The following is a 24,638-nucleotide window of genomic DNA, read 5'->3' as shown; positions in this document are numbered from 1 at the left end:
AGATCATGTCTCTAGAGGACAGACTGTTGCAGCATTCTTAAAATGTGGCGATTGGCTTTCGGGACCAAGTTTCCTATTCTGCTCAGAAGATCAGTGGCCGAAGAATCCAGATCCCAGAATGCTGGATTTTGATGACTTAGAGGTCAAAAGAGAAGCTCAGACACATGTCATTCAGATGCAAGGGCTCAAAGACGCAGTAGACCAGCTGATGAATCACTACTCATCTTGGACAAAGCTAAAGCGTGCTGTAGCCTGGTTCATGAAACTGAAGAGTTTGCTTAAGGAATTAATAGCAAAGAGAAAGGAAGCAAGCACAATGAGTGAGGAAATCAGGATGAGCCAATTCAAGAAAGCTTTCAAGGGAAAAAATCTAACCTGTGATGATTTGTCTAAAGCAGAAATGGAAATTGTGAAGTACTGTCAGAAGCAAAGTTTTGAACAGGACTTGGCAATGCTGAAAGAACATCAAAGGGTGAAGAAAAAAGGCTCTCTCTACAAGTTGACTCCAGTACTGCAAGATGGAGTCATAAGAGTTGGAGGAAGGTTGAGTCGAGCAGCGATGCCAGATGATGCTAAGCAGCAAGTCATCTTGCCAAAGGAGTCACATATCACACAGCTTGTGTTAAGACATACCCATGATGTTACAGCTCACGCCGGACGGAATCACATGTTGGCTCATCTGCGTCAAAAATTTTGGATCCCTGGAGCAAATGGAGCCATTAGAAGGTTCTTGTCAAAATGTGTCACCTGTAAAAGGCTACACGGAAGTACTGGCAAACAAATAATGGCAGATTTACCAAAATGCAGGATCCTGCCTGATGACCCTCCGTTCACCAAAGTAGGTGTTGACTACTTTGGTCCATTCCTGGTAAAAAGGGGAAGAAGTCAAGTAAAAAGATATGGTGTCATTTTCACATGTCTTACCACACGAGCTGTACATCTGGAGGTTGCATCTTCACTTGACACTGATGCATGTCTCAACGCCATCAGAAGATTCCTTGCCAGAAGAGGACAAGTTAAAGAGATGTACTCGGATAATGGAACCAACTTCCGATCAGCTAACAGTGAGTTAAAGAAAGCAATTAAAGAATGGAACTCCAGTATGATCATAAAATCATTGCAGCAAAGGGGGATCCAATGGCATTTTAATCCACCAGCAGGATCTCACCATGGAGGAAGCTGGGAGAGACTCATCCGCTCAGTGAGAAAAATTTTGAACGTCACAGTAAAAGAACAACTGTTGGATGAAGAAGGTCTCCACACCTTGCTGTGTGAAGCTGAGGCTATTATAAACAGCAGGCCTATTACAAAGGAATCTTCAGATCCCAATGACCTGGAGGCTTTAACACCCAACCATCTCCTGTTGCTGAAGGTTAAGCCAGAATTACCCCCAGGAATCTTCAACAAGGATGCCCAGTATGTAAATCGCAGGTGGAGACAAATCCAATATCTTGCAGACATTTTTTGGAAACGCTGGTGCAAGGAATACCTCATGCAGCTCCAAGAGCGTCAACGATGGACTACACCTAAGAGAAATTTCCATGTTGGTGATGTTGTGCTGATCGTAGATGACACAGCACCCAGAAATTCATGGCCACTAGGAAGAATCGTAGAGACCTTTCCAGACCAGAAAGGTCTGGTGCGTCAGGTGAAAGTAAAGACCAAGACCAATGAGCTTTGTCGACCAGTTACAAAGCTGTGCCTTTTGCAAGAAGCTGAAGATAATTGATGCACTCTTCGAAAATCAAGAACTAGTTTCCTCTGAGGGGAGGAAAGTGAAAGAAGATTCTTTTAAGATAGTTGAAGTTCAGTTAAGTGATGTAGCCATAGTTCTTTTCATTTAAGTTAAAGATTTTGTAGTAATTGTTTCAAAGACATTGATAACAATTAGGGGCCGGTAATGTAGAAGCCTACATGCAGTTTAATTTGAAATGTATGCTTTTATTTTGATAGTGCAGAAAACAGGAAGTTGGGCGAGAGGAGAGTGGAGCCATATGGTTTTTTGACCTCGCAATCTCTCTTCATCCATTTTGAATTGACCTTTATAAGTTTTTGTAATTTGGAATTCTGTTGCTGTGTACCTGTTTGGACTATTGAAGTAAATATTGAGAAGCTATCAAGGACTGCGGTTTCGTTTTTTGTTTTTTGTGGATAAGGAAAGAGGGACCAAGCGGAGCGTCAAGCTAAGGCTCCATTAGAAGGAAACCTACACACTCACTCATGTGCTCGTGCACATAGACACAGACACAGAGTTTGCAGCACACCGTGGGGGTTTTATGATGGGGTCGCTCCTACAAAACTGTGTTTCACAGACAAAGGAGTGAAGATTTTTCAGAGGGACAGCAGACTGTTGTTTTAATTCACTGTGACCCGTTATCAAGCAGGGAAGGAGCAGTGCCTGCTAGATAAGAGCTTAACAAGCAGTTTCACTTCGTACCAGGTAGAGGAGCCTCTCCTGGCACACACACACACACACACACACTCCAATGTAATAAACGAACGCACCTACTGTTGTATATAAATAAAGACCAAGGGGGACACACGAAGGCTGTCTTAGGCTTGTCATCCTTGGCTACCTGTACCTGATAGTAACTGGACTTAAGGTCCATGACCGAAAACAATTTAGCTTCACTGACAGCTGTAAATGTCTCCTCAATATTCGGCAGGGCATATGCATCTCGCATAGTTCTTAGATTTAATTTACAGTAATCTATGCATAGCCTTTTTGAGCCATTCTTCTTCCTTACCAATACAATTGATGAGGCAAAAAGACTTTGTGACTCTTGAACGATACCTGCATCAAGTAGTTCTCTTAGATGTTGTTTTACAGCCTCCCTGTCAGTTGGTTGTATGGGCCTTAGCCACTCTTTGAAGTGCTTTTCATTGTTCAATTTGATTTGGTGTTCTACAGCTGTGGTGTGGCCATGTGATATGTCATCGAGAACAAAAATTTCGGGGATGGATCTCATCTTTTCCAGAATACGGTCTGGGATGGGAGAATCATCAAGATTGGATGCGTGGTTGTCGCTGTTTGGTTCATTTCCAGCCGCACAAGCTGGAGCAACTGTTGGGAACTGGATTCCCTCCCCGGTCCTTTGATTCTGACCTGGTACAAGAAAAACGACTCAAGACAGAACGCTTATTCCATCAATTCTTGATACACCGTGTACGCGGGAGATGTGCATAGCACGAAAGCCATCTGCAGATCAGAAGGGCAGTCCCTGGATCTGCTACATTTATACTGCTTTCAGACTTCCTCAGTCAGCATCTGCCTATCCTATGTGGTTAGTACTTTGTGTTGTTTGCCCCATTATTCATGCACAGTTTCAATCAGAACACCTCCCTATACGGTTATCTGTCTCAACTTTATTTTCTATTTCCCTGCACATGCCCTCACTTAGTATCTGTGTGGGTGACCTTTACATGAACTCTCCATGCACCTTAAGCTTCACTGTCTAGTTCTGCTTTGCAATCTACGCTGGGTTATATCTTTGTCTATACTTATTCAGATGTGTTAGATGTGTTAGACAGCCGTTAGTGCTGTTTGTTCTGTACCATTTCCTTTAAATGCTATTTTCTCTGTCTGACTATTTTTCTCCTGCAGCTACACAGAAGCCTGCCCTTACAAGAAGGCCTGACCTTAAGATGACACTCTCATACTCTAATGCAGCAAAATATTGCTGTTAATCTATATAATGCAGCAAGCTAATACATCACATTCGTCTTTGGCTCTCAGCGAAGGCGGTCGCACTTTTTCTCCTCTCCTCCTCTCCCTTAGCTTCCCTGCTTAGCCTCTTATGTCCTTGTCTAGTCTCGTGGTTTTTTTTGTATTACTTTTCCCTGGAACACTCTCTCACAGTCTGTTCTCTACAACCTAAAAGAGGAATTATGGATTTGGATTTGATCAACTGGTCTCTGAATGCAATTGACACCCCTTCTCAACGAGAAGTCTGGGCTGCTGATCGGAGCTGGCTTGGCCCTGACTTATCGAAGAATTAAGGAAGCAGAACCGGCTGTTCAAACCCCACAAGGCTGCCCGCTGGGATTGAAATGATGGGACGAGGCGTGAGTTTCTAAAAATGGGCTCATTGAGTGCAGCACGGAGAAGATCTTGGAGAACGCACGGCTGCCGTGAATACTCAGAACAAGACCTCTGAGTGAAAAACTGGATTACATCTGGAGGGGCTAGCTCGAACAACACCTTTGAGTGCAAATTCGATCACATCTTGGGGAAGTGCACTGCGGTCGTGAGCTCTCAGAACCTGCTCTTTGAGCAAAAAGAATGACAACATCACGGAACGTAAGTTTGGATAACATCATAGAAAGCTCACGGCTCTCCAACGGGAGATTGAGAGACCAGTGTTGGACTGTTAGAACAGCTTTGAAATTCATATGAGTTGTTTGCACTAAAGTAAAAACTATCATCACTTCATGCGGAGACCCTTTCGGCGCCAGCTGCGGCCTCAAGGCTGGAGCTGAACAAAACACTCTGATAGCGACTGTATTCAGACTGTTCCCCCCATTCCATGCAAGGCCACCTGGGTTGGCTGGAAGACTGTTTACTTAGCCTGGTGGGGCGAAGGACACTGTCTCAGCTGAACTCTGGACACACACACACACACACACACACACTGATATGCACACACTGATCCCCCCCCCCTCCCTTTCCAAACGCCTTCCATGCTTGTGCCCTACCGGGGAAGATGGCAGTCGACTGGACCAGCGCAGACATGCTGCAGGAACGGATGCGCTGTCTACACCGGCTCTCTCTTACCCTTTACCCGCCCCTGTTGCTTGTCTTGTGTTTCTATGGTGTATTGATAGTCATGTGCTTTTTGTGCTGAGGTGTTTTTTCTGTTATCAAACTGTTCTCCCACTAGGAGCTCAGTCTGAGTGGAGTTTTTTTGTTGTTTTTTTCCTATCAGCCTACCTTTCTGACATGTCTCCCCAATGTGATGTTTGTGTAAAGTTGGTCAGAAGGTTCCTTTGTAAGTGCGCATGCGCCATTAGCGTGCTGCCTGCTGTAACCCTAATTTCCTTCGGGATGAATAAAATATTCTGATTCTGATTCAAGCTATATAAGAATTCCACAAAACAATGCTGCTTTGACTGCAACGTAACAGCATGGTCACTAACATTGTGTACAATGACAGGTACTTGCTGGCAGGAACGTGTAATAAAGCCAACTCGAGAAGCAATCCACCAGGTAACCTTTATTGCTCATGCGACTCAAGGACAAAACAGTGGAAATCAATGCAAACATGGCTTCTCTCGATACTTATCTTTTATCAAGATGGATGTCAGTGTAAGCTGTTTCTATCACATTTAACCTGAGACCGAGTGTCAATGGAAAATTGTACTTAGTAGTCAGTATAATCTTTTAGTGATATAAGTTCGCATATGGTAGAATACTGCATGTAGTTATTTGTATTAGGAAATATTTAACCATGTATGCTTAGAGGCATATAATCAATTGTGTAGTGACAGGATGTGTGATCTCTAGCAGGCTGCAAAAGGCTTGGTGTGCACTCCAGGAATGCACCCCCACATCCTGGGAGCATGAGAGAGGTCGTACCTTGTTTTATTGTTTTACGGTAGGATTAACATAGCTGTGTCTGTTTTAGTTTAAGTGCTTCTTTACATATAGATGAACTGCTAGACTTCCTCACCATGTCATCTAGGGTGAACAGGGCCGTGCAGAGAGGTTTAAAGGGGCGGGTGCTCAAAGTTAAAAAGGGGCACATTGAACCAGGCTGAATAACAACAACACACATTCATCAAGAATCTAATATGGGAAGGGAAGGGCTGTGTTGATCTGAGACTGTAGACATTAAAAAGTCCACAGGAGAGGTGGTAGCTGATTAAACAAGTGTCATGAGATAATAACAAAATGCAAAGATTGGTGACAGCGCTTGGAACCATAAGGCAACGAAAAACTGTGACATAAACTCGGCTCTGCCTGTGAATCACTCTTTGCTTCTCTTCTTCCTTCCATCCCATCATTTCATATATCACTCTCCACTTGCTGTCTATCTGACAACAAGGCACAACTTGCTATTGCAATAAACTATAATCTAATTATCCACACCTAACAACTCTTGCACTTAATCTATAATAAAATGATGACAGAAAAATGTTATAGCCCTGCCTTTAGTAGCCTCACACAGCTCCTGCTGTTTCCTCCTCATGTCCTTACCAGCCATGTCTGGACAATGTTATATCATGAGTAATATTTTTTTAAAAAATCCATCTAAATAAAACACACACATGCACACACAGTGACATTTTAGACCTTCTTCAGAATACTGTATATACTATGGGCATCACGGTGCTGATCCAGAATCCTTACATTATTATTTATTACTAGAGCTAAAATAATAAAGCAATGAGGAGGGGGAAGTAATAAATATGAAATAATGTATTTATGATGATTCCATTTGTTTCACTATCCACTCTGTGCAGGGGCAAAGCTTATTACATTTTTAAACTGTAGAGATACAATCATTTTACTGCTGTAAAATCCACATTTTGTCTTATTTGGTGGTGGTCAGAGGGCCCGGTGGCGCCAGTGTCCGGCAGCCTCGCCTCTGTCAGTGCGCCCCAGGGCAGCTGTGGCTACAATGTAGCTTGCCATCGCCAGTGTGTGAATGTGTGTGTGAATGGGTGAATGACTGAATGTAGTGTGAAGCGCTTTGGGGTCCTTAGGGACTAGAAAAGCGCTATACAAATGCAGGCCATTTACCATTTACCATTTATTTAAAATATAAATCTAATATAATCTGCTTCTTAATGTATGTTCTTTAAAATACAGCGTGTGTTTTTAATATATTATAATTATAATAATTATTATGTGGACATGCATATTAGATCGTTTTTTAGTGAAATATAATCCCTCCAGAAAGGCAGGAAAAGCCCGGAAACTTACTTTAAAACTAAATATGTTCTGAATACTTTAAAACTAAATATGTTCCCTAAAACGGTGACAGAGCTACAGACCCATGACAGCCTTACACAGGTAGCCAGCAGCTATGACCAGCACTACTTGTGCAGTTAATAAAAGGACAGGTAATGTTTGTCGCGCTGTTGCACACACAGCACGCTCGTTTGTTTCAGTTCGTCAGTTGCCACAAGACAGCTTACCAACGTGTACGTAATAAGCTGATACTCCTGTGTGCTACACACTACAGTGTACGCTGTACACTAGTGATGTGCAGATCGATCCTGAAATATCGATTCCTCCGATACCAGTCATTTATGTTCTAGAATCGATTCTCACATTAAAATATCGATATTTTAGTAATTTAGGGTAAATTTCTAGTTTATCATCAACAGGAACACAGTGGAAAGAAACTATAACATTCGGATTATCTACATTTGAAGGAACTACTTCCTCTTTCGCATTTCATAGTCATGTGCGAAATACGGCTGTATAAATGTCTCGCAGCCCCTTGGCGTGCGCACTTGCGCACTCAAAACAATGGCAGAACGCAAGCTAAGTCATGTGTGGACATATTTTACCTCCACAAACAGCCAAGACGCGGTTTGTGATGTATGTGGCAAGACAGTGAGGTGTTGTGGCAACACCACTAACCTCGTAAAACACCTCAGAATTAATCATAACACAGAATATGATCAGGTCATGTCGAGGCGAACCGAAAAGGAGGAGAGGAGAGGGACAGGTGCTGCTAGGGCGAGACAGACGTCTCTCGCGGAGTCCTTTAGTGCTGCAGGCAGGCACTATCCAGGTACAGAGGAGGAAAATGCTGGGTACATAGGCTAGGTCGCATTAAAATACAGAGTACTTGCAGTAAAACAGGCATTGTAGTCTTTAAAACATAAAAATTCAGTTGAAGATTATTTCATAGATAAGAGAAACGTTTTATAGATACTATTATTATCTATTAGCTTTATTATTATTTTCACTCAGTTTAATTTTTTTGGCTGAGTTATTTGAATATTTTAAAATGCAGGTATTGACAAACTTATTTATTCCTTTAATTATGTATTATACTGACAATTTCATTCACACAGCATTCTATGTAAAACAGCAAGTATATGTAAACTATCAATTCCTTTCCCCTTAGGCTATTTTAACAGACTGCATACATGACTCTAAAAAGATTAAACATTCAGTGCAGTATACCCCATCTTTTGTTTTGCCCTTTGTATTTTCTTTTCTTTGTAGATGATTCCCCAAGAGCAGCAACACTCACAAGATGCCTTGTAGAGATGATTCTGAAGGACCTCCAGCCTCTGTCCATAGTGGAGGACCAGGGTTTCCAGGGATTTGTGAGCGCTCTTGACTCAAAATATAAACTCCCAGGAAGAAAATCACTGACTGAGACTCATCTTGTAAATTTGTTTGATGAATGTAAAAGCAAAGTAAGAGCATCTTTGCAAAATGCTTCCAGTGTTGTTCTCACCACTGATATGTGGACCTCAGTGTCCACAGAGGCATATTTGACTGTAACATGCCATCTCATTGAAAACTGGCAAATGAGAGAATTTGTCCTGGAAACCCACTCTTTCCATGGGCAGCATACAGCAGATAATATCAGCTCAGCACTTAAGCAAATCACAGAAGAATGGGGCATAACTGAGAAGGTGGTTGCAGTTGTCACAGACAATGGTGCAAATATGGTTGCTGCAGTGCACAAAGCTGGATGGAGGCATTTTCCATGTTTTGCACACACACTGAATTTAGTTGTAAAGGACAGTGTAAAAGCTGTCCCAGAAGTGGTGCAGGTGCTGGAAAAATGCCGTGCGATTGTGTCCTTTTTTCACCACAGCACAAAGGCTACTGAGAAGCTTAAGGATATTCAGCAACAGTTGAAAGTGGCAGAGCACAAGCTAATTCAGTCAGTAGATACCCGCTGGAACTCTGTCTTTTACATGTTGGAGCGGCTCTGTGAGCAAAATGAAGCCGTGACCACAGCCCTCTGCCTTTTAGGGAAGAATCAACTATGCTTAAATGCGGGAGAATTATCCCTGATCAAGGAAACAGTTGTTGCACTACGGCCGTTTGAAGAAGTAACACAGGAAGTTTCATCTGAAAAACATGTTTCAGTCTCCAAAGTTATTCCACTTGTGTCACTCATTCACAGGGCTGTAGCAGCCTGTGAACATCAGGGCAGCTCCCTTGCCACACAGCTGGCACAGCAATGCCAGCGCAGATTCAGGGGTATTGAGAGCATTCACTGTCTAGCTGCAAGTACATTTCTGGATGTTAGGTTTAAACACCTTGGTTTTTGTGACAAAGACAATGTTGAAGTATTAAAGAAATGTCTCCACAATGAAATGCAAGAAGTCTATCAGACAGGACAGTCTGCTCCCACTCTAACTGTAAGCTCAACGCCTACTGTTAGCTCTGCCTCAGGGCCTTACTTCAGGGTCTACCCCGAGTCCTCCACCCGCAGGTCCAGCTGCAACAAAAGGAGGGATATGGACAGATTTTGACATGCAGATTGTGTCAAGCCAACATCACCGGTCAGCTTCCAGTGATGTACTCATTGAAATACGCCGGTACTCAGAGGAAAAACTGATTCCCCGAGATAAGGATCCATTGGTTTGGTGGCAAGAACATGAACAAACCTTCCCATCCCTAAGCAGACTTGCAGTGAGATACCTAGGAATCGTTGCTTCTTCTGTACCTGCAGAGAGAATCTTTTCAAAAGCAGGAGAGGTTGTGAGCAATAAACGGAGCAGACTTAGAGGGAAAACTGCTGCTGCGGAGTCGGGGCGGTCTGCCTCCCCCCACCACAGGGAAAAGGGTAACACCACCTGGGTCTGGGTGCAGTTCCCCCCTCCAGGGGCAAGGGTACCTAGACCCGGTTTGTAGAGTATGCTTGGGGAGTGTGATCGTGTGTACAGCGTCTCTTTATGTCTGTCTCCACATTGGTTGAGTGTGGAGTAAGTGTATATGAGAGCATGAGGGTGGGAATGGATGTTTGTATCTCTGTGTGCCTGTATTTCTGTGTCTATATGTCAGGTTGGGTGTCAGGCACCACCTCTCTGGGGACATCTTAGGCCCTCCAAGGTTTGGAGGCCTATCTCCCCCCACCACCACTTCCCCTGCCAGTGGCAGACTCCCTCAGACATCGGTGCGTTGGTGGTTCTTTGTGTCCGGGGATGGGCGTCCAGGTACACACCGGCTCACTCCTTGGCGGCCGCTTATCGGGGCCTGGAGCCTGGGGCTCGCTCGGGCCACTTCGGAGGTCACTCCAAACCTCGGTCACTCAGGCACGGCTGGCTGCCGGCGGAGCTCACGGGCGCATCACTGCAACTCCCCCTGGCTTTTGCTCCGCGGCTGCTGAGTGAGCCCTCATCTGGGACTCTCCTCAGCTCTTTCTGGGACAGTGGCGCGGCTGCCCCTCTGTTGGTCTTCCTTGGTCTCTTGTGTTCTGGGGGCCTCTGGATGTCTGGAGTTTTGATCTCCTCCATACCTGCTTCATGCCCTGGAGGACGGGGCAGTGGCCCCCCCACACCCTCTAGCAGATCATTGCATGAAGGAACCTTTTAAAAAACAAAACAAAAAAAAACAAACAAGCGCGTCCATGCTCACAGGTGTACACACGGGTGATCACACCCACAAACTACACCCTTTTTGGCTCCTACCTCAAAGCACACTGTGTTCTGTTGATCTTATGTGCTGCACAATAATGTTTAATATTTAGTATTTACTGTCATATTCCCATATATCATTGTGATGTTGTTTATTCTATTACTCTTATTCTCTTCTGCTTGTTTTCTTTTTTCTTTCTCAGCAGGTGATCCAGGTGATTGATATATGCATTTTTTTTCCTGCTCATTCTGTTGGTTTTTGTCTTTTGCCCTTGTCCCCCGTCCCTTTTCTCAGCTGTTTTTCTTTCCCTCTTTCTTTCTCCCCTTCTTTCCTCCAGTCAAGTCTGTCCCGTATTCAGTAAGTGAAAATAAAATAAACAATAAAAGGTGAATCAAATGGACCATTACGGCAAGGCTGGGATGGTCAATTTGGTAAAGTAAATCCGTTGGGCATCTTTCTTTGCCTTTAGACAATAATTCTGATGGCAAAAGAGCCAAACGGGACAGGCAAAAAAAAAAAGAAAAAAAAAAAGAAAAGAAAAAAGAGAGGGAAAACTGTAAACATGCTGTTGTTCCTAAACAAAAACCTGTGAATAAGGGAAAGTGTTACTGTCAAATGTTTTTGTTGACATGTCCAGACAAGATAAACGTTAAATGACATGTTAAATTATGTTGAATGTCTTTATTGACATGTCCAGACAAGATAAACGTTAAATGACATGTTAAATTATGTGTTCAAATAGCACACAACTTCAGGTTTTTTTATTTGTATATAATAATTCTGCATTATTAAACAGTAAAAAAAAGTAGTCTGATGTTCTGTAATCAATTTGAAGCTAAAATTTGAAATACAATGTACAACAACTTAATGTTAAAAAGTATCGGTATCGGATCGGTATCGCCGATACCACCCTGAATTTTACTTGGTATCGGATCGGAAAGGAAATGACTGGTATCGCACATCACTACTGTACACCTACTTACTAGTTTTGTCGCATCAGTCTGTGTCTCTGAGTTAACTTGTGTTTCTCCTACAGCTCCGGACCGGAAAAAATGCGCGTGCTCTTTGTGAGCTCGTTCCCGGCTCGTAACCAGCGCGTTCTGCCGTCAAGGGCGATCATTGGTTAATAGTGATCATGTGACTGATGCAAGCCAGATCCTTTTATTTAGCAAAACTGTGATTAATAGTTAAATATTATTGTTGAGGGGCACAGACAGGACTCCGCACGCACACACACACACATAAAAAATAAAAATAAAAAAATGTTTTTTTAAAAATTTGCCTCAACAAAAGGGCACTTTGGGCACCCATCAGGAAAGGGGCGGGTGCTCAAGCCCCTCTAGCCCCCCCCTCTGCACGTGCCTGAGGGTGAACCATCTAGGGTGAGGGGGAGACTACCCTCTTCCTGACCAAGGATGTTTCCTTTTGTGCTTTTATGTTATATGACCCTTTGATCAGCAGGACACACACACACACACATACACCCACTGAAGTATAAATAAAGACTGGGGCAGTTTCTTAGCGCGAGTCTCTCAGTCTGGAGACTGCCCTTGCTAGCAAGAAGTTCTGTGTGTTTCTCTTCTCTGAGTCTTTACTGAAGAAGTGTTTTAGAATATTTTCCTTAACACCGAGCTTTGTGCAATTTGTGTGTAATGAAAAAAAGTGTTTTTTTTATAGCTTTTTTTTCGAACCACAAAATTGTTTAAACAGGTGTCGTGCCAAGGTAGGTATCCCCGACAGAATTTGTTTCCCCTGCGTTGGGAGCACACGCTGGGCTCTCCAAATCACGGACAAACAGGACAAAGATTCTTTACTTTTTAGTTCACAAACAATTCTTATAACGACTAACAACTGAAATTTCAGGTCACTACCTGGTTTACGCCATGTTGCAAGTTTTGTGAGGTGAATTTGTGATATTTAATGTATCGGATTACAATTTTTTTTCTCCCCGATATCCGATCCAATAATTTAGGTCTGGATCGGACCGATACTGTATAGTGGATCGGTCCGTCCCTAGTAGCAGCTGTCTATAAACCCGTAAAAGCACATTTGTCCCTATTAGCAACAGAATTTTACTGTTAAAGTGACATTCAGGAACAAAAAGGATTAAAACGACTAGTTGTTCTTTGCCTGAAATGTTCTCGGGAAATGTAATAAGAGTCAGAACATAGCCCAAGTATGGCACGTTTTTCCCTCCTGCTCCTTCAATTTCAAGAAGGGCATGTATTGCTCCTGGGTGTCCCACGACAAGCGCTGCCACTAGTTTAAAGCAAACAGGATTGCGGCCTGTTGTCCAGCAAAAACAGCTTGTTTCTTTTTCAATTTCTTGCATGCTTTCCCTCAGACAAGTGTGGGATTGGCGTCATTTGTACAACCCACTGCAATACAATTGTCTTCAACCACACTTAAAGCAAAACCATGCCCGGAGAGTGTCAGGGTCTTTAGCAGCAGCGCTTGGGTTCCTGGTGTTAACAGCTAAAGAAATTTTGGGCTCATATTTTTCAGGTTTGGTTGAATGTCTTTGGTTTTGGACAAGCATTTGGACTTGTTTGATCAACTCAGCTATTTGACTTTCAAGCTCGGCAGTTTCATTTGGTTTTAGTTTCACAGGTTAGGGTTTGGTGCTTACAGGAGGTTCAGTACTTGGGGTGGTGCTCCTTGGCCTTGGTTTCACAGTTTCACTGTCAGTTGAAGTAGGAGTCGTAAGTGGTGCTTGTAAGGGGTGGGTGAGTTGGCTCATTACGAATAATATGTTCAACCACTACTTTCTGAATATGCGAAGCGTTGTAAATGCCCTGGTCTATATGCACTGAACTAGCAAAAGTATCAGTATGTGGCCTGAATGCACTTGTGGGCTCTACAGGTTCACTTTAATCAATATTGGGAATGTTGTCAGCTGTCGTATTAATGTTATGTTCAACAAGTGATCATGTCTCAGTGTGGGGTGTAGGGCTGGCCTGAAACTCACCTTGAAAAATGCTAAGGAAGCCACTACCCCATAGACTCAGAACTGATAACTTCCCCTAAGGCAGAAGGGTCTATCTTTAAGATAGCCTGTTCAGACTCGTACACTATAAGTGTTCTGCCTTCGGGCTGACGTGGCTCATCTGGGACCCTGGCGACTTTAGAGATTGTACCATTCACCTCGGAAAAATTTGTTATATCGTCACCAATACAGTGTCTTTCAATGCCTGTAACAAACAGGCTTTTCTGGCTGTCAGCTTGAAAGTGCTCACAGAAGTCAAGTTCCATTTTCGAAAATAAAAGTGTTGTCGTATGAGTTGGAGATAAAAACCAATCTCCTGGCTGGCTCGCCACTAGTCACCCTTTTTAACTGAGTAGTCAGAAATAATCCAATCCACAGTAATCTGTCATCTAAAGTAAAAAAAAAACCCCCAATCATTTAAAATCTACTCTTGTTAGGTTCAATTAGGCTCATAAGGAGACTGGCAGAGAAAACTCAGCTTAGAGGAAAAAAAGGTGAATTAAGACTATTAAAATTTGGAACATTTCATTTGCTCCAAAAAACATAGACATGAACCAAAACATTTAAACCCCTCCAAACATTTAGTTCACCCGAATAATTCGACCTTCAAAATGTTCAATACTGTCCCTTTAAGTGTCCATAAATGGACCAGGTACGCTGTCCATTTCACTTAATATTTTGTATTTGGTAAGTATCAACGTTATTTGGATTGTCTTTAGTTCACGGTTGTTCCCTCTGATGAATCAATTTTTTGTTAACTGGTATATATTAACTCTGTGGCTTCACACGTTAGAGCGCTGAAACTTCTACGACAGACAGATGCAATGGAAAACAATAATAACCTGGCACTGAGCAGGGACTTCCTGTGAGCAGTGCTACGGTGCTCAAAAAAGTAACATTTAAAATAAAATAAAAATAAAATACAATTGGTAATAAAATAATCCTGGGCTACAGAAATACACGAAATGTATGGAAAGAGTTAATACAGGAAACTAGAAAAAGTGTAAATATAGATAGTGTTAAATATCAACACTTCACCGAGTTCTTTTGATTCCTCATAGGCATCCGATGAAAGACTAAACACTGCTCAGTAGAGCATTTCACATTTTTATTCTCTTACACAATACTTCTAGAAGGGAGATGCATTCTGTGTGACATGTTGCAGAGAATCTCAACATGTCACACAGTTTTATTACAGGGTGTCCCATTCTAGTCTAAACAACAGTGTTACACAAGCATTCAGTAGTCACGTTGCATAGCGTACTCATAGGTTATTATCTATTAGCTGCAACACATCTTTTCTCAGCTCCAGTGAAGCTGCAACCTTGCCCTACTTCTCCTCTGACCGTTTCCGGTTATCTCTACTTTTTGCAGCCAAGTGTGGGCGAGAGACTCCTGCAAACTTATTTCTAAGAGAGTGACACGCTGTAAGAGCCTTTATTATTCAGGGCCGTGTCCACTTAATTACTACACTAAATAACTTTATAATAATAATGGATTGCATTTATTTACCTCTTTTTGAGACCCTCAAAGCGCTTTACAATTCCACTATTCATTCACACACTGGTGGAGGTAAGCTACAGTTGTAGCCACAGCTGCCCTGGGGCATGGCCGCAAGCGAGGCTGCCATATCGCGCCATCAGCCCCTCTGGCCATCACCAGTAGGCGGTAGGTGAAGTGTGTTGCCCAAGGCACTTCACCAACCGCCTACTGGTAACCTTCCGGTTACAAGATGAGCTTCCCAACCCCCTGAACCACAGTCGCCCACACTTATTATAACACTTATTAAGAAAAAGCAAAGCATTATTGAGGCACTTAAGCACAACAAATGCTTATGAATGTACATCATGGACAAACATTGAAAGCATTTCTCCAGTTACCTTCAAACACCAGTTATCGGGCTTTCTTAACAAAGTTGTCTGTGCCAGTGACACACAGATGTGGTTAACCCAAAATATGAATGCTGCAAATCACCATACAAATAAATGAATGAATAAATAAAAAAATGATCAAAACATTCACAATAATAATAAAAAACTTTATTAAATAATCAACTTTATGGTGAGAGCATATTGCATTTCAAAAGAATGTGAGCAGGTCATTAATCTGTCATCATGTTGCTGAAGAAAAGAAACAATAACAGTAGTAGGTAAATGTCTTTATTGTGTGGCAGTTTGCAGTTTACACAAAAATTTTTTCCAATCCTATATTTAAGTAATGGTAGTAAAAGAAGCAACTACTGGAATTGTATTCTTAAAAGTTGTCATCAACACTTATAAGCCTGTGGACAATGGTAGCTCAAATCTTTTTTTTGTTTTTATATCAGACTGTAAAGAAGAAGGAAAGCTCTAAAAAAAGTTGAACTGAAGTTTTTTTTTTTTCTTCCAACTTTGTTTTATTGATTTCAACAATGACATACAAAGTTAGCAACAGCTAAGTCAATCTTGATTTCAGAACAGTGGTATGTCCATTATACCCTCCAACCCCCCAACCCCAATTCTCCCCCTACCAGGTCCACACTAGACAAAACACCGCAGAGAACCAGTCTCTGCCCACACACACAAAAAAAACAAAAAAACAAAAAACATCTCAGGACCCATACACATAACAAGCATAACCCCCAAAAAACAACAACAACCACAACCCCCCCCCCCGCCCCGCAACCAAACAAACAAACAAAAACAAACAAAGCAAAAACAGAGAAAACAAAAGCAGAGAAAGGACCAAACAAAACAAAAGGAAAAACAAATAGATAAGGTATAAATAAGATTCAAAAAAAGACAAAACAAACAAAAAAAAAAACCAAAAAAAAAACAAAAAACATTATAATGTAGCTTCGCTCAGTTCACTTCAGACTCAGGAAGTAAAGTAATGGTGTCCACCAGCAAGAGAAATGATTTCCAGATTTTGTTAAATTCCCTAATAGAACCTTTTAGAGAGAATCTAAGTTTTTCCAACTTTAAGTTAAAGAGTACATCTCTCACCCAATGATCATGAGTTGGGGGGTGGGGAAGCTTCCACTTCAACAGAATAAGCCTCCGGGCCAGTAAAGTGGTAAAGGCTAGGGCCTGTTTGAGGGGACCAGATAAGTTCAAGTCGGGAGGAATGCCAAAAATTGCGGAGAGTGGGTTAGGAAGGACAGTCTGGCCATATGCTTGGCTAAGTGTGTCGAATATATTCCTCCAAAATGCACTCAGTTTCGAACAAGACCAAAACATGTGGACATGGTTGGCAAGCGATAGTCCGCATCTGCTACAGGCATCACTGATGGTTGGATAGATTTTAGATAATTTTGCGTTTGTATAGTGTACTTTATAGACCACCTTGCACTGAATCAAAGCATGACGAGCACAAATTGAGGACGAGTGAATCAATTTCAAAGCACAATCCCACTGCTGTTCTGGCAGGGTTGTCTGAAGCTCTTCCTCCCATCTCAGCTTAATATGAGAAATGGATTTGGGGACCAAAGCATCTAGTATTTTATACAAGGCTGATATCAGTCTGTTTTGATGAGGGTTCGTCTGCAAGATGATATCCAGATTTGTTTCTGGAGGCCGATTGGGAAAGTGAGGGAACTGTGTTTTTACAAAACTTCTAGCCTGAAGATAATGAAAAAAGTTGGAATTAGGCAGGTTGTATTTAGACGATAGGTCAGCAAAAGATAGAAAGGTGTCCTGACTGTACAAGTCCTTAACAGTCCTAAGTCCGTTATCTTTCCAACTGCTAAAGGCCGCATCAGTGTTTGAAGGTGCAGAATTACAATTTTTTGATAAAGGCGTTAGCAAAGACGGTCCAAGTAGCCCGAAGTATTTTCTGAACTGTCGCCAAATAGTTACCATTTCCTTAGCTATTGGATTATCCCCAACAAGGGTTGGAGAAAAAGGGAGTGGTGAGCTGAGTATTGATGATAATGAGTAACAGCTAGATGCAGTTTCCATTTGTACCCAGGCTGGTGCAGGGGGGTCGTTATGAACCCAATGTAAAAGTTTTTGTATGTTAGCTGCCCAATAGTAGTGTCTAAAATTGGGCAGACCAAGACCACCGTCACTTTTAGAGGACTGAAGAATAGACTTGCGAATTCTAGCTTGTTTCCCTCCCCATATGAAATGTGACAGAATCTTTTCTAACTTGTCAAAAAATGCCTTGGTAAGAAGAATTGGGACATGTTGAAAAAGATACAAGAATTTTGGGAGGACACTCATCTTTATCAGGTTAACTCTCCCTGCCACTGACAATGGTAGAGAAGTCCAATGTTCACAATCTTTCCCAACATTTTCTAGTAGGGATAGAAAATTCTCCCTCATCATTTTAGCCCTCTCCTGTACTCACTCTACACCTACGACTGCACAGCCACTAACAACTCCAACATCATTGTGAAGTTTGCGGACGACACTACAGTGGTGGGTCTTATCACCAACAGTGATGAGACGGCTTACAGGGAGGAGGTCAGCGCCCTGACCCACTGGTGTCAAGACAACCATCTCACCCTCAACGTCGCAAAGACAAAGGAGTTGATAGTGGACTTCCGGAGGTGCAGAGAAGTACACACCCCCATCACCATCAGCGGCGCTGCTGTGGAGAGAGTGAGCAGCTTCCGGTTCCTTGGCGTACATCTGGCTGAGGATCTTACGTGGTCAGTACACACAAACAAAACAGTGAAGAAGGCGCAGCAGCGCCTCTTCTTTCTCAGGAGACTGAAAAGATTCGGCATGAGCCCCCGCATCCTCAGGACCTTCTATCACTGTGCCATTGAGAGCATCCTCACTGGATGCATCACCACCTGGTATGGCAACAGCACCGCCTACAACTGCAAAGCTCTCCAGCGAGTAGTGTGGTGCTCTGAACGAATAATTGGAGGTGAGCTTCCCTCCCTCCAAGACATCTACAGGAAGCGGTGCCTGAGGAAAGCGGGGAGGATCATCAAGGACTCCAGTCACCCCAGCCATAAACTGTTCAGACTGCTTCCATCAGGAAGGAGGTTCTGCAGCATCCGGTCCCGTACCAGCAGACTGAGAGACAGCTTCTTCCACCAGGCCATCAGACTGTTGAACACGTCATAGACACCTCAGCTTCACTACTGGAACTTTAACATTATGCACTCCATACTGTACAGTAATACCACTGTTTTGCACATATTCAACTCTGTATATTTTATTTTATTTATTTTATATATTCTATTCATTGTTTACTCTATTTAATTTGTAAAATATGTGTACACACACACACACACACACACACACACACACACACACACACACACACACACACACACGTAGAAAAATATTTAGTTTACACATCCAGAAATGCATATACTATTATATATTGTACATATATTTATTAGTTTCAGATGTAGCCATTCTTGTATTTTGCTTGTTTACATTATTGTATTTTGCACAACTCTGTTGCTTGTGAAGCTCGCACACAAGAATTTCACTCACATGTGCTGTACCAATGTACCTGCACATGTGATGTGACAATAAAAGTGATTTGATTTGATTTGATTTGTATAGAAGAGGAAATAAAAAACCCCAAATATCTAAATCCGGTTTCTGTCCACTTAAAAGGCACTATTGAGTGGGGAAGAGCTCTGGCCAGGGAATTGAGGGGTTGCAACTCGCTTTTTTGATAATTGACCTTATATCCTGACAGTGTACCATATTGGTCCAGTATGTCAAAAAGCCCCGGGAATGAGTTTAGAGGGTCAGAAATGTACAGGAGCAAGTCATCTGAAGTTGAACTGAAGTTAAGCAAAGCTGTACTATATAACATGGAAACTAACCACAGATACAATAGATGCATTATTTAAAAAAAAAAAAAATGAAGTGACTGACATGGAATTTACAACTCAGCTTGCTTTTCCTCAAGGACTTTAATATTGTTTTTCAGTTCTCCCAGTTTCATTTCACTTTCCTGTATTTTCTCACCCAACTTCATATTCTCCGTGTCAATGTTAGTCTTACTTTCTTTCATGTTATTCTTAATGTTCTCCATAAATATGTCAACTTGAGGAAACCCATCAGGTAAAACTTTTGCAGATCTCTTCATCAATGCAACTCACCTTCCATAATGCTCAAGTATTCACTCAACAGTTCAGAATTGAAGTTCACTCGTTCCTAAGCCTCAGCCTGATGGGATAAAATTTGTTTCATATTACATGAAAGCAGTTTACTATGTCATAAAGTTATATAGGTTTATATAATCTATCATATTAGAGCAGGGCTCAAGACTAACTTTTTGCCATGATTGCACTGGTGCGCTGTCTTTGTGTGGAATCTGTTTTCCTGCTCTCATTTACTGTTTGGTGGTGGTTGAAATAGTTTTGTGAATAACCTGAGATTCTGGCGTTTCTGGCAAAATAAATTTATATTTTAAAAGTCGCATCAGGATTTAATGAATTGATATCATTTTATTCAAGCTACTCACCTCTCTTTATCCACCTGCACTTTCAAATGTACACACGAAGGATTACAGAAATATCTGGACCGCGGCCAATCAGATGTCCCGCCCCTGACTATCTCTGATTGGTTTAGACCACAATAGGGGCATAATGTGTGTCTGTTGTTGACCACACGGAGATTTTCAGAGTTGCAGAGACTCGCACTCTAGAGCCCTGCAGAGTGTTAATAACTGAATTGAAGGTTTAAAAAATGCAGCTGAATGTTTTCATTATCCAGTGGAGTTATCATTTTAAATTTTAAAAAGTGCAACTTTAAAGATTCACAAAGAATCCCAGTTGAAACAACTCAATTTGAAACGTTTTAATTTTTATATAAGAAAATGTGAAGTCTTTGTATAAACCATTCAATAGTGATTTATTTACCTGTGATGTCAAAAGATGCTGATGAATCAATAAATGAAGATATGGCACATCACAAAGTTCTTTTATACACGCTTGTGGTTACACCTCGGTTTTTTGCACAGCACTTTGTGGGGGTGTGTGTGTGTATATGTGTGTATGCGTGCGGTTGAGTGTGCTGCAGTGTGGTCTACGTGCAGAGACATTAGCACTTAGCTTCCTCAGACTTTCATTTTTGTTTCACAGATATTTGCTTGTTTCACATAAAAATGCCAAGATGACAACCAGAGAAAAAAAATTAATGCACTATTTAAATATTTCAAATGTGCACAAACAATTCTGTTCACCCTTTACATAATATGTAAATAGGTTTGCATGACTGCTGGGAATGATGCATAAAAGAAAAAGTTGATGAATGTGTAATGCATGAGATGCAGAAATTTTCAGAAACCCTTTTCTGTTTATTAAAAAAAATTGAAGTTTGTCCATACTTTATAAAGTAAAAAAGCCTGACATTGACAGTGTAAAAGTGGGTTAACGGGTATTACACATACTGTGCATGGCATTCTTTCATTTCATGAGTGCAAACAATGCATGTTGGTTCTGGTGGCCGGCCGCGTGGCTAATGGCGGTGGCGCAGCAGTCATGAACGTGAGCCGAGGCTCACAGAAGGCTTGGCAAGCATCCGGTGTGCAACACCCCACCACACGCTGGCCTCTGGTGGACAAAAGCCAGGATTAAAAAGGAGAAAACCCAGCTTCTGTTGATGTCCACGAGTTCTAGACTTCAGGCTGTCAATACCAGCAAAGGATTTTTCAGTTTTAATTTGTCCAATTACTTTTGAGCACCTGAAATTAAGTCAAATTAATTGGGTGTTTGTGTTAAAAAGTGCTTTTATTCCTCACAATTGTTTTTTGTTCAACCCAATTAAAGCTGAAAGTCTGCACTTCAACTGCATCTGAGTTGTTTCGCTTAAAATTCACTTTGGTAACGTGCAGAACCAAAATTTGAAAAAAGCTATGTCCAAATATTTATGGCCCCAATTGCAGTCAATAAAATCCTCCCTGAGGTTTCTCTTCAGGCATAATGATTTCAAATTACATGGTTTTATAACAACATTGAGATTCCTGTAGCTCCTGTAGATCATTGTAAATGAAAAAACAGTGCCAAAACAGCAGTCTGTCAAGTACTGCTGTGTGACAACTGAGTTGGGACCCAAATGAAGACCTCCAAAGAATTCAAAACATATGAGAACAAGATGACACATGACAACAAGAGACAACTCGACTAAGTGCAATGGGCGATTGAGACAATATATTAACATAGAAATGTGACTGTGGGGACACCTAGTGGACACAGATGAACTAAAGAAGATGTGGGGAAAGTAAAACTTAATACCAGGCACAAGAAGTGAGACAAACAGGAAGTAACAAGTAAAAAACAAGTCTGAAAACAGGAAAGAGAGCAAGGGCTCTTCATGCTCTGCTGATGATCTGGCTACTGAGAGTAAAGTGCATGAAAGGACTCAATACAGGAAACTAGTAAAGGTGTAAATAAAGATGCAGCATGATGCTTGCGAAAGTACATCATGGACAAAAATTGAAAGCGTTCCTCCAGTTACCATCAAACACCAGTTATCAGACTTTCTTAACAAAGGTGTCTGTGCCAGTGACACACAGATGGTTAAATATGAATGCTGCAAAGCACCATAACATAATGATAACAATACTACTACTACTACTAATAATAATAAGCTTTCTGGTGAGGGCATAGTTGCATTTCATAAGAATGTGAGAAAAGAAACAATAACAGTAGTAGGAAAATGTCTTTATTGTGTGACAGTTTGCAGTTTATGTGAGTTTATGTTTATGTTTTCACTTCTATATTTAAGCAACAGCAGAAAAAGAAGTAACTACTGGAAATGTATTCTTAAAAGTTGTCATCAGCACATATAAGCCTGTGCACAATGGTAGCTGATAGTGAAATCCTTTTCTTTCTTTCTTTCTTTTTTTTTTTTTAATATCAGACAGTAAAGAAGAAGGGCAGCTCTAAAAAAAAAGTTAAACTGAAGTTAAGCAAAGCTGTACTATATGAAATGGAAACTAACCACAGATATAAAAGATGCATTGTTAGAGAAAGATCAAATGACTGACATGGGATTTACAATTCAGCTTGCTTTTCCTCGAACACTTCAATAATTCTTTTCAGTTGTCCCAGTTTCATTTCACTTTCCTCTATTTTCTCACCCAACTCCTCATTCTTCCTGTCAATGTTAGCCTTACTTTCCTTGACGAAATTCTTAATGTACTCCATAAATGTGTTAAGTAGAGGAAAGTCATCAGATTTCTTCATCAGTGCAATCAATGGGTCCATAATGCGCAAGTATTCGCTCATCAGTTCGGAACCGGAGTCCACTTCCTCACGCCCAGCCTGATGGAATCAAATTGTAGTTTCATATTACATTAAGGTAGTTTTTTATGTTGTAACGTTATATTTGGTCAAATATATCCACAAGTTTCTAATTGCAGTTCTCTGAACATGTACTGACCTTCACTCTGTCCATTTGTTGTTTTATCTTCTGATAGCTTTCTTTCAGTTGTTTCTGAAAATCATATACAGCATATACAAGTGGTTGAACTTCAAAACATTTAAATTACTCCAGCAACTTTGTTTGTGGTGACTCACAAAATCAAGAAAAAAACAATTTACCAGCTGGTCCTTGTCTATCAGGGAACTTGAAAAGCAAACCAGAGACAGCAGCGTGAACACAAGGAACAAGCCTTTGCTGGTGCTGCAAACAGTCACTGCCGCCATCGCTGTTCTGAGTAACTCTGTCTCTAAGTGTAAGTTGTACAGTGTTAAGAGTTGAATTGAAGGTTTACAAAACTGCAGCTGAACATCTTCATTATCCAGTGGAGTTACCATTTTAAATTTTAAAAAGTGCAACTTTAAGGATTCACAAAAAATCAAAACTGAAACAACTGAATTTGAAACATTTTTAATTTCTATATAAGAAAATGTGAAGTCTGTATAAACCAAGTTATAGTGAGTTACTTACCTGTGATGTCAAAAGAAGCCGATGAATGAAGAAACGAAGATATGGCTCATCACAAAATTCTTTTATACATCCTTGTGATTACACCTCCCATTTTGCGCAACACACTGTGTGTGTGTGTGTTGTATGTGCTCGCGTGCATGTGTGGTTGGGGGTGCTGCATTGTGGTCTGTGTGCTGAAGCAATAGCACTTCCTGTCCATAAACCTTTAAAAGCACATTTGTCCCTATCAACAGCAGAATTTTACTGTTAAAGTCACATTCAGGAGCAACAAGAGTCAAAATGACTAGTTGTTGTTCTTTGCCTGAAATGTTCTTGGGAAATGTAATGTGAATCTGAACGTAGCCCAAGTTTGGCACATTTTGCCCACCAGATCCTTCAATTTCAAGAAGGGCATGTATCGATGGGATGGGAAAGGTGCATTTTGTGAAAAGACTCAGAAATGATTGTAACTTGTGAGCCTGTGTCCATTATGGATTTGCAGGGCATCCCATCAACAAGTACTTGGTCTTATGAGACCTAGAGGCAAAGATTGAGATTTAGGCTTTCTATGCAGTGAATGGGTATGTGATTTGCATTTCAGGATCACAGCTTAATGTCTTGGGACCGAGGGAATCAGGTTTCAGCTCCTGGGTGTCCCATGACAGGAGCTGCCATTAGTTTAAATAAAACACGATTGTGGCCTGTCGTGCAAAAAAATCAGCCTGTTTCTTTTTCAGCTCTGCATTCTTTACTTGGACAAGTGTGGGATTAGCAGCTCACTGCAATACGATTGTCTTCCCACACTTAAAGTAAAACCATGCCCTGAATGTGCCAGGGCGTTTAGTAGCAGCCCTTGGGCGCCTGGTGTTAACAGCTAAAGCATTTTTGGGGTGCATGTTTCTCATGTTTGGTTGTCAGCTATTTGACTTTCAAGCTTGGCAATTTAATTTGGTTTTAGCTTCAGAGATTTGGGTTCAGTACTTACAGGAGGCTCAGTACTTGGGGTGGTGCTCCTTGGCCTTTGTGTTAACTGTTCAACTTCCTTTGAGACTTTTTGTTCGAGTTTCACTGTCAGCGGAAGTAGGAGTCGCAAGTGGTACTTGGTCAAAAGTGCACATACTAAAAACTGAGTGTGGATGCGCAGAAGCTTTTGTTGCACCTAAATGTTTTTGCATGCGGTCTAACTTGGCTGAACGCTGATCTTTCCTTTCCTTTCCACCCTTATTTCCTGATCTGGAAATAAGGGTGGAAGAAATCT

At 41.5% G+C, this 24,638-nt stretch overlaps 1 long non-coding RNA gene across 2 annotated transcripts; it reads right to left on the bottom strand.

The window, feature by feature from the left end:
- Positions 1-22,155: 22,155 nt before the first annotated feature.
- LOC145426280 (uncharacterized) lies at positions 22,156-23,497 on the bottom strand. 2 transcript variants are annotated; one of them, XR_013906990.1, is made up of 4 exons: positions 23,402-23,497; positions 23,053-23,180; positions 22,892-22,945; positions 22,156-22,773 (listed from the first exon to the last, which is right to left on the bottom strand). It is a non-coding gene; the product is annotated as an uncharacterized LOC145426280 (long non-coding RNA). The 2 variants fall into 2 exon arrangements; XR_013906989.1 differs by lacking the exon at positions 23,402-23,497 and having other exon boundaries at positions 23,053-23,386.
- Positions 23,498-24,638: the final 1,141 nt, after the last annotated feature.

This window comes from Astatotilapia calliptera, chromosome 3 (assembly GCF_964374335.1).
Source record: "Astatotilapia calliptera chromosome 3, fAstCal68.1, whole genome shotgun sequence".
NCBI lineage: Eukaryota > Metazoa > Chordata > Actinopteri > Cichliformes > Cichlidae > Astatotilapia > Astatotilapia calliptera.
Note: the sequence above shows the minus strand (reverse complement) of the source record. Positions and strands in the feature narration are given on the sequence as shown.